The following is a 17831-nucleotide window of genomic DNA, read 5'->3' on the forward strand; positions in this document are numbered from 1 at the left end:
ACAGAACTTGAGAGAATCTGCGGAGAAGAATGGGAGAAACTCCTCAAGTACTGGTGTGCCAAGCTTGTAGCGTCATACCCAAGAAGACTCGAGGCTGTAATCACTGCCAAAGATGCTTCAAGAAAGTACTGAGTAAAGGGAAAGGGGTATACCTAGTCAGTTGTAGCGAGCAAAGAAGTCGTTTAGTTTGCCTGGGAGCAAGACATTGGGGTCTGCGACAGGGCTGGTTTTCTTTTTGTAGTCCGTGATCGACAGTAGACCCTGCCACATACCTCTCGTGTCTGAGCCGTTGAATTGTGACTCTACTTTGTCTCTATTCTGAAGCTTAGCTTGTTTGATTGCCTTGTGGAGGGAATAGCTACACTGTTTGTATTCGGTCATGTTTCCGGTCGCCTTGCCCTGATTAAAAGCAGTGGTCCGTGCTTTCAGTTTTGCGCGAATGCTGCCATCAATCCACGGTTTCTGATTGAAGAAGGTTTCAGTAGTCGCCGTGGGTACAACATTACCGATGCACTTGCTAATAAACACGCTCACTGAATCAGCGTTTACATCAATGTTGTTGTTCGACGCTAACCGGGACATATCCCACTCCACGTGATCGAACCAATCTTGAAGCGTGGAATGAGATTGGTCGGATCAGCATTGAACAGACCTGAGCACGGGCGTTTCCTGTTTTAGTTTCTGTCTATAGGCTGGGAGCAACAAAATGGAGTCGTGGTCAGATTTGCCGAAAGGAGGGCGAGGGATAGCTTTGTATGCGTCGGGGAAGTTAGAGTAACAATGATCCAGAATTTTTTCCAGCCCGGGTCGCGCATTCGATATGCTGATCAAATTTAGGGAGTCTTGTTTTCAGATTAGCCTTGTTTAAATCCCCAGCTACAATAAATGCAGCCTACGGACATGTGGTTTCCAGTTTATATAGAGTCCAATGAAGTTTTTTCAGGGCCGTCAAGGTGTCTGCTTGGGGGGGATATACACGGATGAAATTATAATCAAAGAGAATTCTCCTGGTAGTTAATGCGGTCGGCATTTGATTGTAAGGAATTTTAGGTCAGGTGAACAAAAGGACTTGAGTTCCTGTATGTTGTTATGATCACACCACGACTCGTTAATCATAAGGCATACACGCCTTCTGTACTGTCGACTCATATGAATTTTTTTTGTTTTGTTGTCTCAAATCCAAAATGTGGGCGTATATAGAGCCAAATTAAAAGTTTTAGCTTCAGTGTACAAATACACATGTATATGTTTATTTCTAACCCTAGACAGATGCAGCAATGTTTTAGACAAACAGCTGAACTATTCATCCAAAGTAAACCCATGGCATGGCAGAAATTCGGTGGTATCAGGTTATATGACCTTGAGTTTATTGACAGGACAGGTGGCTGCGAACAGCCCTCTAACTGAGCCAGTCATTCTCTCCACCAACAGGAGATGGCATGAGAAGAATAAACATAGGCCAAACAGATGAGACAAGACGACACCAACCTATCCCGACAGACCTATAGTGACACATTCTATCTGGGACACCAGTCAGTTCTTTTATTCAGTCACAACAACCTCATCACAGTAACCCCCCCAACACAATATATGAAGGTCAATGGGTACTTCATTTGGGACAGCAACTTAGTTAACCACGTTTACGTGTTTAATAGCTAAGTACACACTGGGGCTATACAATACTACACTTGTCCCGTGTAGTATCAAATTGAATGCACTCGTAAGTCGCTCAGGGTAAGAACGTCTGCTAAATGACTCAAATGGAAAGAATGGGATCAAGTGTAATGTAGTTTAGTAATATCACCCTGTATTAATCCTAATCTGGCGTAACCAAGGTTAGCTGGACTCGTTCATGAACCGCAGCTGCTATCAGTGTTTCATTCTTTCATTTGCTGACTAACATATTCCTGGGGATTTGAGGCTGTGTACCAGGGGAAGCCTGTTGTAAGGGGATACAACAGTGGGCAGAGTCCAATCCACTGACGGAGGGTCACAGGTTTGAGATGTTGTGAGAAGAGGACTGGCCACCCCTCATAGCCTGGTTCCTCTCTAGGTTTCTTCCTAGGTTTTGGCCTTTCTAGGGAGTTTTTCCTAGCCACCGTGCTTCTACACCTGCATTGCTTGCTGTTTGGGGTTTTAGGCTGGGGGTTTCTGTACGGCACTTTGAGATATCAGCTGATGTACGAAGGGCTTTATAAATACATTTGATTTGATTTGTGGGTAGATTTATAGCTCATGTATGGATTAATACAAGAAGACCAAACTGGTCTTGTACCTACACAATAATGACAATAATTACATTCACACATAACCCCAGGACGGCCTTTGTTCCTCTTTTCCGCAGTTGGGGGATTTTCCCCGGTCTCTACAAATAAAAATAGAAGTCTCTCACAGGGTTATAGGGTGACTGACATTTTCTATTCAAACAAATCAGGAAGAGAATAGAAAATCCATCTAATTAATGAGAGAGAGAGAGAGAGAGAGAGAAAAAAAATGCAGAATGCAGTCCCTGTGAAGTCCCATATGGGTTTGGTTCAGGGGGAATCGTGCAGTTTGAACACAACTCTCTGTTTGGATCAGGAGTGTTCAGTTGATTTTCCTAGTGGCTCAGTTCAAGCTTTAGGGCTGGGCTGGTCTTTCCCACTAACCTCCCTCTCACAGAAGCAGAAACAAAGAGGGGCTTGGAGGGCTGTGACTCAGCCAGGATGTGCCCCCCATCGCCCTTTTCCTTTCACTCAATAGAATTCAACGGCCATGACACATCGCTCTGCTGTTCATTCCAAAGGGATGTCGTCAAGGCTAGGCAGGGCAAACAACAAAACCCTTTATAGGAGAAACAATTTTGGGATGCTTATCGGAATATACACTTTGCGATAAGAATAAAAAAATATAGAATTTTCACACACTTGTATTAACGAACAAAATGTGTGCACACGTTAATTTGATTTGATTCTGAAAGTATTACAGTAGTTTAGTAAACATGAGAGAGAGAGAGAGAGAGAGAGAGAGAGAAAGAGAACATGGGTCATATTTGAATATTTAGAAGTGTCCACCACAAGACAGACAGATGGTTGTTGAAGGGTTATTTATGCAGCGGTGTCAGACAGGGAAACCGGCCTGTTTTGTTTGTCTTTCATCTAGTGAATCAAGAGATCAAAGTCTGGTAGGATCGATCGATCGGTGCTGTCGCCATGCAATATCTACAGCACGCAGAGTGTACCTGGCAGATACAGGTACTATTTACAGGGAGGAGGCAGCTTTGCTGATAACTAGCTTTATTGAGGAATTGTTTTACTTACTATGACTAAGCTATGTGGTTGTCTCACCTAGCTCCCTTCAGATGAATGCACTAACTGTAACACAGGAGGTTGGTGGCACCTTAATTGGGGAGGACGGGCTCGTGGTAATGGATGGATTGGAATCAGTAGAACGGTTTCCATGTGTTTGAAGCCATTCAATTTGCTTCGTTCCACCCATTATTATGAGACGTTCTCCCCTCAGCAGCCTCCACTGAACTGGAAATAGAAAGGGTGGTGTCACCTCAAAGCCCTGATCCTGTCATGGATACAGACGTTCTCTCTCTCTCTCTGTGTCTCTCTCTGTCTCTCTGTCTCTCTCTCTGTCTCTCTCTGTCTCTTTCTCTGTCTCTGTCTCTCTGTCTCTCTCTCTGTCTCTCTCTCTGTCTCTCTCTCTGTCTCTCTCTCTGTCTCTCTCTCTCTCTGTCTCTCTCTCTGTCTCTGTCTCTCTGTCTCTCTCTCTGTCTCTCTCTCTGTCTCTCTCTCTATCACTCACTCACTCACTCACTCACTCACTCACTCACTCACTCACTCACTCACTTACTTTTTCATAACACACACTTGTGTGGTCTGACCTGTGTATGTTGTGTGGGACTGTTACAGGCTGTAGTCGATGCTAGACTCTCCAGAGCAGTGGCAGTCAGTGTGTGTGTATATATATATATATATATATATATATACATATACATATATATATATATTACGAAATATAGCTAGATAGCTCTCTCTAGTTCTCTCCTTCTAGTTCTCTCTCTCTCTCTCGTTCTCTCTTGCCTCCTTCATTTTGGAATAAATCAATTTGTTCAAAACTATTGTTTTTCTCTCTCTTTGAGTCAACTACTCACCACATTTTATGCACTGCAGTGCTAACTAGCTGTAGCTAATGCTTTCAGTACTAGATTCATTCTCTGATCGTTTGATTGGTTGGACAACATGTCAGTTCATGCTGAAAGAGCTCTGATAGGTTGGAGGACGTTCTCCGGAAGTTGTCGTAATTACTGTGTAAGTCTATGGAAGGGGGTGGGAACCATGAGCCTCCTAGGTTTTGTATTGAAGTCAATGTACCTAGAGGAGGACAGAAGCTAGCTGTCCTCCACGCGGAGTTGAGTGGTCTTAAATCTCGCTCATGCTTGCGCACCGCTCCATGCTCCAAGTCCTTTCCAACCATTCTGCTAAAAACTGCTTCTCACTCACAGTAAGAAAAAATGCTGTTCCAAATTCACTTCATTTATTAAAATCACAATTTAACCAACACCCATCTATTGTTGTGACTACCGAGACCTACCATTTAACCAACACCCATCTATTGTTGTGACTACCGGGACCTACCATTTAACCAACACCCATCTATTGTTGTGACTACCGGGACCTACCATTTAACCAACACCCATCTATTGTTGTGACTACCGGGACCTACCATTTAACCAACACCCATCTATTGTTGTGACTACCAGGACCTACCATTTAACCAACACCCATCTATTGTTGTGACTACCGGGACCTACCATTTAACCAACACCCATCTATTGTTGTGACTACCGGGACCTACCATTTAACCAACACCCATCTATTGTTGTGACTACCGGGACCTACCATTTAACCAACACCCATCTATTGTTGTGACTACCGGGACCTACCATTTAACCAACACCCATCTATTGTTGTGACTACCGGGACCTACCATTTAACCAACACCCATCTATTGTTGTGACTACCAGGACCTACCATTTAACCAACACCCATCTATTGTTGTGACTACCGAGACCTACCATTTAACCAACACCCATCTATTGTTGTGACTACCGAGACCTACCATTTAACCAACACCCATCTATTGTTGTGACTACCGGGACCTACCATTTAACCAACACCCATCTATTGTTGTGACTACCGGGACCTACCATTTAACCAACACCCATCTATTGTTGTGACTACCGGGACCTACCATTTAACCAACACCCATCTATTGTTGTGACTACCGGGACCTACCATTTAACCAACACCCATCTATTGTTGTGACTACCGGGACCTACCATTTAACCAACACCCATCTATTGTTGTGACTACCGGGACCTACCATTTAACCAACACCCATCTATTGTTGTGACTACCGGGACCTACCATTTAACCAACACCCATCTATTGTTGTGACTACCGGGACCTACCATTTAACCAACACCCATCTATTGTTGTGACTACCAGGACCTACCATTTAACCAACACCCATCTATTGTTGTGACTACCGAGACCTACCATTTAACCAACACCCATCTATTGTTGTGACTACCGAGATCTACCATTTAACCAACACCCATCTATTGTTGTGACTACCGGGACCTACCATTTAACCAACACCCATCTATTGTTGTGACTACCGGGACCTACCATTTAACCAACACCCATCTATTGTTGTGACTACCGGGACCTACCATTTAACCAACACCCATCTATTGTTGTGACTACCAGGACCTACCATTTAACCAACACCCATCTATTGTTGTGACTACCGAGACCTACCATTTAACCAACACCCATCTATTGTTGTGACTACCGGGACCTACCATTTAACCAACACCCATCTATTGTTGTGACTACCGGGACCTACCATTTAACCAACACCCATCTATTGTTGTGACTACCGGGACCTACCATTTAACCAACACCCATCTATTGTTGTGACTACCGGGACCTACCTTTTAACCAACACCCATCTATTGTTGTGACTACTGGGACCTACCATTTAACCAACACCCATCTATTGTTGTGACTACCGGGACCTACAATTTAACCAACACCCATCTATTGTTGTGACTACCAGGACCTACTATTTAACCAACACCCATCTATTGTTGTGACTACTGGGACCTACCATTTAACCAACACCCATCTATTGTTGTGACTACCGGGACCTACCATTTAACCAACACCCATCTATTGTTGTGACTACAGGGACCTACCATTTAACCAACACCCATCTATTGTTGTGACTACTGGGACCTACCATTTAACCAACACACATCTATTGTTGTGACTACCGGGACCTACCATTTAACCAACACCCATCTATTGTTGTGACTACCGGGACCTACCATTTAACCAACACCCATCTATTGTTGTGACTACTGGGACCTACCATTTAACCAACACCCATCTATTGTTGTGACTACTGGGACCTACCATTTAACCAACACCCATCTATTGTTGTGACTACCGGGACCTACAATTTAACCAACACCCATCTATTGTTGTGACTACCGGGACCTACTATTTAACCAACACCCATCTATTGTTGTGACTACTGGGACCTACCATTTAACCAACATCCATCTATTGTTGTGACTACCGGGACCTACCATTTAACCAACACCCATCTATTGTAGTGACTACTGGGACCTACCATTTAACCAACACCCATCTATTGTTGTGACTACTGGGACCTACCATTTAACCAACACCCATCTATTGTTGTGACTACCGGGACCTACCATTTAACCAACACCCATCTATTGTTGTGACTACCGGGACCTACCATTTAACCAACACCCATCTATTGTTGTGACTACCGGGACCTACCATTTAACCAACACCCATCTATTGTTGTGACTACCGGGACCTACCATTTAACCAACACCCATCTATTGTTGTGGACTACCGGGACCTACCATTTAACCATCACCCATCTATTGTTGTGACTACCGGGACCTACCATTTAACCATCACCCATCTATTGTTGTGACTACTGGGACCTACCATTTGGTTTTGAAGTACTGAAACCAAACCATATGATTGTAATGAAAAGTATTTTAATAAACAACATGAAAAGGTGACTGTAGGAAGTGCTTATCATTTCAAATAGGCCACATGTCATATTAAACAGCATATAAACACTGTAAATAGGTCAGGAGCCAGACAGGGAGTCTAAGAAGGAAAATGAATTATTTAGGCAGTATTATTTCAATTATTTCAAGGCTAAAGCCTACAAAGAAATACATTGTGAAGCATTTGCGAGTGCAACACAATAGGTTGGCAGGGACATTTAAGTGCTCAGAATTGAAACAACATTTTGTTGTATTAAATCATTATAGTCTATAAATTGCACATACTGTATATAGGCTGTGACTTACTTACAATTAAATACAAATTAAATGAAAAATGAGGGCCTTCTTGCCTTTTGAATTCATTTTTAGAAACATGAGTTTGGCCAGAGTCTGTGGCTTCAGGCTGTTGCGGTGGTGCCTGTAGAGCAGGCCAACAGCGGAGAATAGCCTCTCAGAACCACTGGGGATCATAAACACCCTTCTGGCCACTCTTGCCAAAGGAAAATTAATGAAACGTTTAAGAGATCAGATGTTTTATTTATAAATACTTTGCTACAGTGACACACTTAGCTTGTGCACGTAGTAAGTACATCGTCAAGCATTCAGGATACCTGTCTTTTCAGATTCCACAATGATTCCCTCTGTTGCTCTTGGTCCTTCTCATCTTTGTAAGTCACCTTGATTTTTCACCTATGTGTTTTGTCTGTTTATTAATTTAAATATTTAGAGAACTCCATGACACGAGCTAAAGTAAGGGCTATAGCTGCACACAAGTAGCCTATAAATGCATGCTGGGCCCTGAGCTCGTGAAGTGAGCGCTACAGAAGAGTTAAACTGGAGTGGTGAGAAGGACGATGCTCCAGCCTCTGGAAACTCTCTCCGCTCCAGCTCCACTCCTCGCTCCAGCTCCACTCCTCGCTCCGCTCCAGCTCCAGTCCCTGCTCCACTCCAGCTCCACTCTTCGCTCCGCTCCAGCTCCAGTCCCTGCTCCTCTCCAGCTCCAGTCCCTGCTCCACTCCAGCTCCGCTCCAGCTCCAGTCCCTGCTCCACTCCAGCTCCACTCCTCGCTCCGCTCCAGCTCCAGTCCCTGCTCCTCTCCAGTCCCTGCTCCTCTCCAGCTCCAGTCCCTGCTCCACTCCAGCTCCACTCCTCGCTCCGCTCCAGCTCCAGTCCCTGCTCCTCTCCAGCTCCAGTCCCTGCTCCACTCCAGCTCCACTCCTCGCTCCGCTCCAGCTCCAGTCCCTGCTCCGCTCCAGCTCCAGTCCCTGCTCCTCTCCCTGCTCCTCTCCAGTCCCTGCTCCGCTCCAGCTCCACCCCTCGCTCCGCTCCAGCTCCACCCCTCGCTCCGCTCCAGCTCCACCCCTCGCTCCACCCCTCGCTCCAGCTCCACTCCTTGCTCCACTCCACTCACATACTCTGCCTCCGGATACACCATGTTGCTCCTATACAGAGTGTGTTTTCATCAATTGTTTGGTGACGTGAATATATTTCGTAAAGTTTTATTTAAAAATGATAACTTTTTAAAATATTTCACTATTTTTATTTTTTTAATAAAATTCACTGAGGAAGATGGTCCTCCCCTTCCTCCTCCAAGGAGCCTTCACTGCTCCAGAGGGATTTTAACATGGTCTGGGTCGGCACAGTAATGGACTGTATCAGCCAGGCTCAGGGCCTCAGCCACCACATAGAGATAACTCCACTGTTATGAACCAGAGCACAGATACACAGAGATACACTTTTTATTTGTTTGTCTCAAAAGGATAAGAAACGGTTCAGAGTAAAATCTTTTATACCACAGATAGAACCCTTTGGTGGTCTCCATTATTCTACTCAGAACCTTTTTAGTAGCGAAAGGGTTCCATTTAGAACCTTGCATTAGTGGAAGGGTTCCACTTGGAACCAAAAATAGTTATTTTCTGAAGGATCTCCTATGGGGGACAATTGAAGAACCCTTTATGGTTCTAGGTAGCACCTTCTTGGGTTGCATTGAACAGGCCAGTGTTTCTCACCACCGGTTCTGGAACAGACCCAGGGTTGGCTGTTTGTTGTGGAACGCCGAGACGGCTCAACCCAAGATCCTCACTGAGAGTAACAGGTGGCCTTATGTGGTGATTTTTTTTGATTCCTATCAAAGCAACAATGGAACAATCGAGCTGTAAGTAATTAACACATTCTCTCAATGGAGTTTAATGTAGCCATGCTCTTCTCCACAAATCAATACATAGCTGGGGTTGTCCTTTATTGTTGAGCCATAGCTAAGGTGAGGAGTGTACCTTTGATGGGAAAGTTCTCCAGTATATTGAGGGCCATGAGTCCTGCCATGAGAGATTTTCCATAGCTTCACCCCCTGATAGAGAGAGGGAAAAAGAGAGAGCGAATGAAAAAGAGAGAGAGGAGGAGAGAGAGAAACAGAGAGAAGAGCGGGAAAGAGAGAGACGAGCAGGAAAGTGAGAGTGGGAGAGAGAACAGAGGGAGGAGAGAGAGTCTCCACAGTGGGACTGATAGTAACATGAACATTGTGTCACTGTGATCCATCACATCAAACTCCTCCTTCGTTGGTTGTGTTGTGTGTCCTTGAACATACCCTGTAGTCAGTGTGGATTTGTTTGAACTCCTCGTTGTCATGGTCACATAGATCCTCCAGACTCATCACGCCTCTGTTCTGAATGGTAGATGGGAGGGGTTGATGGTAGCTGAAGGATGGGATTAAAAACAAAATATTTGAAATGCATTCCAGGTGACTACCTCATGAAGCTGGTTGAGAGAGCACCAAGAGTGCAAAGCTGTCATCAAGGCAAAGAGTGGCTACTTTGAAGAATGTAATATCTAAAATAGATGTTGATTTGTTTAACGCTTTTTTTGGTTACAACATGATTCCATAAGTGTTATTTCATAGTTTTGATGTCTTCACTATTATTTTACAATGTAGAAAATTGTTAAAAAAAAAAAAAAGAAAAAACCTGGAATGAGTACAGTAGGTGTGTCCAATCTTTTGACTGGAACTGTATATATATTTACAAAACAATATATGAGGGATTGAAAATGATACAGACTATTACATTGATGGAAGCTACAATCTATCTGCACTATTAAAGCTGGTCTACCCCCTAATTTATTTATTTATTACATTTAAAAAAAATACCTGAATCAATCATTGAGTTGGGAAATATTTTATCTATCAATATATAGGAGTGACACAGCATAATAAAACAATTCACCAGCTATTCAGTCAATCATTCATTTCATTCAACTGACATTCTCTCCGAACGTAGACACCAGTGAAATATGAGTCAGAGATCAGTTTCTGTGTACACGTGACATGTCAGCCTGCTGGGACCAACGATCTTAGTGTCTCAGCCCACTGGGACCAACGATCTTAGTGTCTCAGCCCACTGGGACCAACGATCTTAGTGTCTCAGCCCGCTGGGACCAACGATCTTAGTGTCTCAGCCCACTGGGACCAGCGATCTTAGTGTCTCAGCCCGCTGGGACCAACGATCTTAGTGTCTCAGCCCACTGGGACCAACGATCTTAGTGTCTCAGCCCACTGGGACCAACGATCTTAGTGTCTCAGCCCACTGGGACCAACGATCTTAGTGTCTCAGCCCGCTGGGACCAACGATCTTAGTGTCTCAGCCCACTGGGACCAACGATCTTAGTGTCTCAGCCCACTGGGACCAACGATCTTAGTGTCTCAGCCCACTGGGACCAACGATCTTAGTGTCTCAGCCCACTGGGACCAACGATCTTAGTGTCTCAGCCCACTGGGACCAACGATCTTAGTGTCTCAGCCCACTGGGACCAACGATCTTAGTGTCTCAGCCCACTGGGACCAACGATCTTAGTGTCTCAGCCCACTGGGACCAACGATCTTAGTGTCTCAGCCCACTGGGACCAACGATCTTAGTGTCTCAGCCCGCTGGGACCAACGATCTTAGTGTCTCAGCCCACTGGGACCAACGATCTTAGTGTCTCAGCCCACTGGGACCAACGATCTTAGTGTCTCAGCCCGCTGGGACCAACGATCTTAGTATCTCAGCCCGCTGGGACCAACGATCATAGTGTCTCAGCCCACTGGGACCAGGGATCTTAGTGTCTCAGCCCGCTGGGACCAACGATCTTAGTGTCTCAGCCCACTGGGACCAACGATCTTAGTGTCTCAGCCCACTGGGACCAACGATCTTAGTGTCTCAGCCCACTGGGACCAACGATCTTAGTGTCTCAGCCCACTGGGACCAACAATCTTTCTGTCAGCCCACTGGGACCAACGATCTTTCTGTCAGCCCGCTGGGACCAACGATCTTAGTGTCTCAGCCCACTGGGACCAACGATCTTAGTGTCTCAGCCCACTGGGACCAACGATCTTAGTGTCTCAGCCCACTGGGACCAACGATCTTAGTGTTTCAGCCCACTGGGACCAACGATCTTAGTGTCTCAGCCCACTGGGACCAACGATCTTAGTGTCTCAGCCCACTGGGACCAACGATCTTAGTGTCTCAGCCCACTGGGACCAACAATCTTAGTGTCTCAGCCCACTGGGACCAACGATCTTAGTGTCTCAGCCCACTGGGACCAACGATCTTAGTGTTTCAGCCCACTGGGACCAGGCATCTCTATGTCAGCCCACTGGGACCAGGGATCTCTGTCTCAGCCCACTGGGACCAGGGATCTCTGTCTCAGCCCACTGGGACCAGGGATCTCTGTCTCAGCCCACTGGGACCAGGGATCTCTATGTCAGCCCACTGGGACCAGGGATCTCTATGTCAGCCCACTGGGACCAGCAGATGCTATGGAAACTATGTGGTCCTCTATAGCTCAGTTGGTAGAGCATGGTGCTGGCATCGGTATGATAGTGGGTTTGGTTCCCGGGACCACCCATACGTATAAATGTTTGCACGCATGACTGTATGATTTGGATAAAAGCGTCTGCTAAATGGCATAAATTAGCTACAAAAGCACAATGAGATGTCTTCTTTATCAATGAACTGAAAATAATAATCAACTGGCTGTTATGGTGGATGGATGATGCTATCCATGGCAGCACTCAGTAATGGATAATAATGATCATTTATTAAACTTCTATAGCACTTTTCATAAAATAAAGAAATCTGAAAGCACTTCCAAAGCAAAAAACAAATAACCAATACATCCATCGTCATGAGTAGACTAGCTATAGCTATCTAGGTTAACCAATATATCATCATTACTAGCCTAGCTATAGCTATCTAGGTTAACCAATATATCATCATTACTAGCCTAGCTATAGCTATCTAGGTTAACCAATATATCGTCATTACTAGCCTAGCTATAGCTATCTAGGTTAACCAATATATCATCATTACTAGCCTAGCTATAGCTATCTAGGTTAACCAATATATCATCATTACTAGCCTAGCTATAGCTATCTAGGTTAACCAATATATCGTCATTACTAGCCTAGCTATAGCTATCTAGGTTAACCAATATATCATCATTACTAGCCTAGCTATAGCTATCTAGGTTAACCAATATATCATCATTACTAGCCTAGCTATAGCTATCTAGGTTAACCAATATATCATCATTACTAGCTATAGCTATCTAGGTTAACCAATATATCATCATTACTAGCCTAGCTATAGCTATCTAGGTTAACCAATATATCATCATTACTAGCCTAGCTATAGCTATCTAGGTTAACCAATATATCGTCATTACTAGCCTAGCTATAGCTATCTAGGTCAACCAATATATCGTCATTACTAGCCTAGCTATAGCTATCTAGGTCAACCAATATATCGTCATTACTAGCCTAGCTATAGCAAGCTAGGTCAACCAATATATCGTCATTACTAGCCTAGCTATAGCTATCTAGGTTAACCAATATATCATCATTACTAGCCTAGCTATAGCTTTCTAGGTCAACCAATATATCATAATTACTAGCCTAGCTATAGCTATCTAGGTTAACCAATATATCATCATTACTAGCTATAGCTATCTAGATTAACCAATATATCATCATTACTAGCCTAGCTATAGCTATCTAGGTCAACCAATATATCATCATTACTAGCTATAGCTATCTAGGTCAACCAATATATCATCATTACTAGCCTAGCTATAGCTATCTAGGTCAACCAATATATCGTCATTACTAGCCTAGCTATAGCTAGCTAGGTCAACCAATATATCATCATTACTAGCCTAGCTATAGCGAGCTAGGTTAACCAATATATCATCATTACTAGCCTAGCTATAGTTAGCTAGGTTAACCAATACATCATCATGAGTAGGCTAGCTATAGTTAGCCTGGTTAACCAATACATCATCATGAGTAGCCTAGCTGTAGTTAGAAGGTTAACCAATACATCATCATGAGTAGCCAAGCTATAGTTAGCAAGGTTAACCAATACATCATAGTTAGCAAGGTTAACCAATACATCATCATGAGTAGCCTAGCTATAGTTAGCAAGGTTAACCAATACATCATCATGGGTTTTCTATAGGATTTACTTATACAAAACCAGACTGGTGACTCAGGGACTCACAGGTTAAAGGACCAAGTCTGTTAGACATGGCATTAGAGATCCATTCTGTACACAATAGAGTTGAGCCCCGTGCCCCAGGAGTGAGAAATGCACACACAGACACTCCTCTCTGAGTAATGTTGGACATCTCTGATGGTTCGCTCAGTCAAGGCCCAGGGCAGGGTTACCTGGAAGGTTTGGGCCAGATGGGGTTCGGAAAACATCTGTCCATGTTTGTGCCCCTCGTTCTTAATCAGGAAGTCTCTTTCCATCTCCCTCCCAGCATCCCACCTGCTATGGACCCACTTGACCCAGTGGTGGGCGGAAACAACAGGGAAGGTCTAAAGGAGGGCCTCAGGATGTCCTGGATGGAGATCTGCAGACACAGAGGAACAGGAAACGCACGTTTCAGTTTGTCAGCGGTAACGGGAAGTTAACAGGAAACATAGAGTCACACCACCATCTTCAGCGGGAAACACAGAGAGTCATTACCTAAGGGCAGTTTTAGAGAACCCTTTAGGAGAACCCTTTTTGGTTCCAGATGGAAAGGGAAAAGGTTTCCTCTGTGGAAAGGGTTCTACATGGAACTCAAAAGGAACTCAAAACATGGAACCAAAAAGAGTTCTCCAAAGGGTTCTCCTATCTATGGGGACAGCCGAAGAACCATTTTAGGTTCTTTAGATAGCACATTTCTTTCTAAGAGTGTACTGGAAATTCACACACACAACTGCCCCACTGACTACTCCCAGGATGAAGATATGGAAGCTCTGAGATACAGTAGCCTACCAAACTTGCTAATGGCCTGGGTACTCAGCGCTCTATTGTCCCTACAAAATGAGCTCATGAGACACTATGAGCTCACGTTGCGCAACATTTGTATGTCCTCTTAAAAAGAGGAGGATCCCATCAGCTTTCTATATGCTAGGCCTACTATACTTATTTCTTAACTTTCCTAATATGAAGCACATTGCAATAGGAGTAGCCTACCTGGCTGGCATGAAAATGAGCCACGGAAAAGTGTCCTCCATTTCCTATTTAAGTGTGTATGATCATGGCTGCGGGAAGTAGGGGTGCTGAGGTTGTTGCACCACCCCCTGAAAAATCGGAATTAAAAAAATGTAATAAAATATTTTTTTCACAAAAGTGGTGCCTGTGGTGACCTTTAATAGTGCTGTATTAGAGGACCAATATATCTGTCTTCAGAGCCAGCGCTGGCTGAAAGATGTGTCCTACAATGAATTACATTCATCCTCTTTTCCAACTAGTGTAACCAACCTGACATACATAGACGATGCGTGAGTTTCAAGTTTGTGGGTAGCTAATTTTCACCATAAAAATGCACCTTTATAATAAAGCATCCACACATAATTGCATTTGCAGAGTTATGTAAAGACAGCCTACTATTCGTAATGTGATGAGTAGATTGGATTGTCATAATTTAGGCTAATAATATAACTCAATCACTGTTGGCCAAAAAATAGCTTTCAAGGCATGGCTGAGAGAGTATGGCATAGAGTAGCCTATAGGCTCTGTTTCTTCTTTCTTAGCATGGGAAACATGTGGCCTTTCATAAACACATGTCATGCTATTCTACTACACTTTATATGACTGGAGTTGGAGACATTAGCAGAATATAACATGATAGCCTATGTAACAGTATAACAGTATAACTTTGGACCGTTCCCTCGCCCATACCCGGGCGCGAGTCAGTTACCCTCTGCACACATCAACAACAGTCACCCACGAAGCATCATTACCCATCGCTCCACAAAAGCCGCGGTCCTTGCAGAGCAAGGGGAACTACCACTTCAAGGTCTCAGAGCAAGTGACGTCACCGATTGAAACGCTATTTAGCGCGCACCGCTAACTAAGCTAGCCGTTTCACATCCTTTACACCTTCTCCGCTGTCACTGACTAACAGGTCAATACAAACGAAATTGCCCATATAATAGACCTACAAGAAGGGGAGACAGAAATAGAATTTGATGTCCAATTAAACTGGAGGAGGCAATTATTGTCCAAAAGCAAATTTAAGTAGCACTGACCCAATGATAATGAATAGGCGCAGTGCACGCCCACCAAGGATATTACCAATGATCTCTGCGGGTGCCAATTAGGTAGGCTATACTGTTGTTCACTCAATTTTGATAACAAACTTTACAGCGATAATCATTTGCTTTCCAAACAATGTATTCCTGCGATTGTATGTTGAAATATTGTGATACGCCTTGTACTCGTTGCTTTTTCACAGACAGTTACAAATCAACAATAATCTGCTCAAATTGCACGCGCTGCCTTTCCTTCTAACTGCAGGCAATGTCATTTAAAACAATCCACAATTTATTTTTTGGAAAGAAGCTTAACAATCCTCTGAGGCCAAATCATGCTTTAGTAGACTGTTTTGAATGGTTTTATTTATTTCTGTATAGACAGGAGTAGGCTAATTAGGATATAATTTTGGCAATTTAAATCCATTTACTTCAGGGAAAGTTTACCCAATCGTTGTGGACGCACTACCTATGCTTGCATGTTATTAAAAACGGAACGGAACCTCCGTAACGGAACCTCCGTAACGGAACCTCCGGAACCTCCGGAACGGAACCTCCGGCTACGGATTCCGTTTTCTTTGTGTGGGCCATTCTAAATAAAAAAAATAATGACCCACATATATTAGTAGACTATATGTAAAGAGCAGATTAAATGAAGAATAGTCTGATGGGTGAGAATATTATCAAGGGGTTGTCAAATTGTGAATGAGAGACTGATGATGTGTGTGCAACCTGCAACCAGTCCCTGATTACAGGAGAACAATGACAAAATGCAGTGGGGCTGGCTTCAAGGTCCAGAGTTGAGTCTGAGGGGTGTAGGCTATATTAAATTGATTTATTAAACTTTTTTTTTACATGTAGATGTTCTTGTAGTCTATGCGTGGAAGCCAGGCGATGCTAAAGGTGTTTATGTTCATTAACGGACGATTACCATGAGGCCGGCTGTTATTTGCATGACAATCACCAGCTGATAAAATGTCATGAACACCACAGCCCTAGGTGCTACCACTTTAAATTAGTTAACAGATCTTGTTTAGGAAAGTGCTATTATTAATGGTGTAGGGAGGGATGTTAATACATCTGGTTAATATTTTTAATAGTGCTGTATTAGAGGACCAATATATCTGTCTTCAGAGCCAGCGCTGGCTGAAAGATGTGTCCTACAATGAATTACATTCATCCTCTTTTCCAACTAGTGTAACCAACCTGACATACATAGACAATGCGTGAGTTTCAAGTTTGTGGGTAGCTAATTTTCACCATAAAAATGCACCTTTATAATAAAGCATCCACACATAATTGCATTTGCAGAGTTATGTAAAGACAGCCTACTATTCGTAATGTGATGAGTAGATTGGATTGTCATAATTTAGGCTAATAATATAACTCAATCACTGTTGGCCAAAAAATAGCTTTCAAGGCATGGCTGAGAGAGTATGGCATAGAGTAGCCTATAGGCTCTGTTTCTTCTTTCTTAGCATGGGAAACATGTGGCCTTTCATAAACACATGTCATGCTATTCTACTACACTTTATATGACTGGAGTTGGAGACATTAGCAGAATATAACATGATAGCCTATGTAACAGTATAACTTTAGACCGTTCCCTCGCCCATACCCGGGCGCGAGTCAGTTACCCTCTGCACACATCAACAACAGTCACCCACGAAGCGCTCCACAAAAGCCGCGGTCCTTGCAGAGCAAGGGGAACTACTACTTCAAGGTCTCAGAGCAAGTGACGTCACCGATTGAAACGCTATTTAGCGGGCACCGCTAACTAAGCTAGCCGTTTCACATCCTTTACACCTTCTCCGCTGTCACTGACTAACAGGTCAATACAAACGAAATTGCCCATATAATAGACCTACAAGAAGGGGAGACAGAAATAGAATTTGATGTCCAATTAAACTGGAGGAGGCAATTATTGTCCAAAAGCAAATTTAAGTAGCACTGACCCAATGATAATGAATAGGTGCAGTGCACGCCCACCAACGATATTACCAATGATCTCTGCGGGTGCCAATTAGGTAGGCTATACTGTTGTTCACTCAATTTTGATAACAAACTTTACAGCGATAATCATTTGCTTTCCAAACGATGTATTCCTGCGATTGTATGTTGAAATATTGTGATATGCCTTGGACTCGTTGCTTTTTCACA

General features: G+C 43.6%; 1 long non-coding RNA gene across 1 annotated transcript; it reads right to left on the reverse strand.

Annotated features, from left to right (window-relative positions):
* Positions 1-9374: 9374 nt before the first annotated feature.
* On the reverse strand, positions 9375-14008 carry LOC110522899. The gene is made up of 3 exons (XR_002473391.2): positions 13812-14008; positions 9699-9807; positions 9375-9461 (listed from the first exon to the last, which is right to left on the reverse strand). It is a non-coding gene; the product is annotated as an uncharacterized LOC110522899 (long non-coding RNA).
* Between the last annotated feature and the right edge of the window lie 3823 nt (positions 14009-17831).

The sequence above is a fragment of the Oncorhynchus mykiss genome, chromosome 5 (genome assembly GCF_013265735.2).
Source record: "Oncorhynchus mykiss isolate Arlee chromosome 5, USDA_OmykA_1.1, whole genome shotgun sequence".
NCBI classification, from domain to species: domain Eukaryota; kingdom Metazoa; phylum Chordata; class Actinopteri; order Salmoniformes; family Salmonidae; genus Oncorhynchus; species Oncorhynchus mykiss.